Raw genomic sequence first — 608 nt, 5'->3', positions numbered from 1 at the left:
TGTATATGTCTAATTCTTATCAATATGTATAGATAGTTCTAACTTAAAATTTTAAATATAACTAAACCAATTTGGATTGGTCAAGTGATCAGCTTAGTCGTTCACTTAAGTAAGTATTGGGGTTTGAATTCTATCTTGTATGTGTAGCAACTCATTGTCGGCCAATTGCAGACTCTGAAATTCAAATTTAGGATGGATCTTAACTTGTTGGATATTATGGGAAGTAAACAAAAATATCTATACCTAAATTTTATTATATTTTTGCCCCCGCTACTAAATTTTTTTGGGTCCGTCACTGCTTATCATGGATACTAGATGCTAAAATTTATCTTGACTCAATGGATATTGGAGATACCATTAAGGTTGAAAATATGCATCATAGAAGGATAAAGCCAAAGCCATGATCTTCCTTCGTCATCATCTTGACGAAGAATTGAAAAATGAATATCTCACATTAAAAGATCCTGCAGATCTGTGGAAAGACCTTGAATAAAGGTATAATCATCAAAAGACGGTGATACTTCCTCAAGCCCGATATGAATGGACATACTTGCGTCCACAGGATTTTAAATCCATAAATGGATATAATTCAGCAATGTTTCGAATCA

The sequence above is a fragment of the Arachis ipaensis genome, chromosome B03, assembly GCF_000816755.2.
Source record: "Arachis ipaensis cultivar K30076 chromosome B03, Araip1.1, whole genome shotgun sequence".
NCBI classification, from domain to species: domain Eukaryota; kingdom Viridiplantae; phylum Streptophyta; class Magnoliopsida; order Fabales; family Fabaceae; genus Arachis; species Arachis ipaensis.
This window is presented reverse-complemented; position numbering follows the sequence as displayed.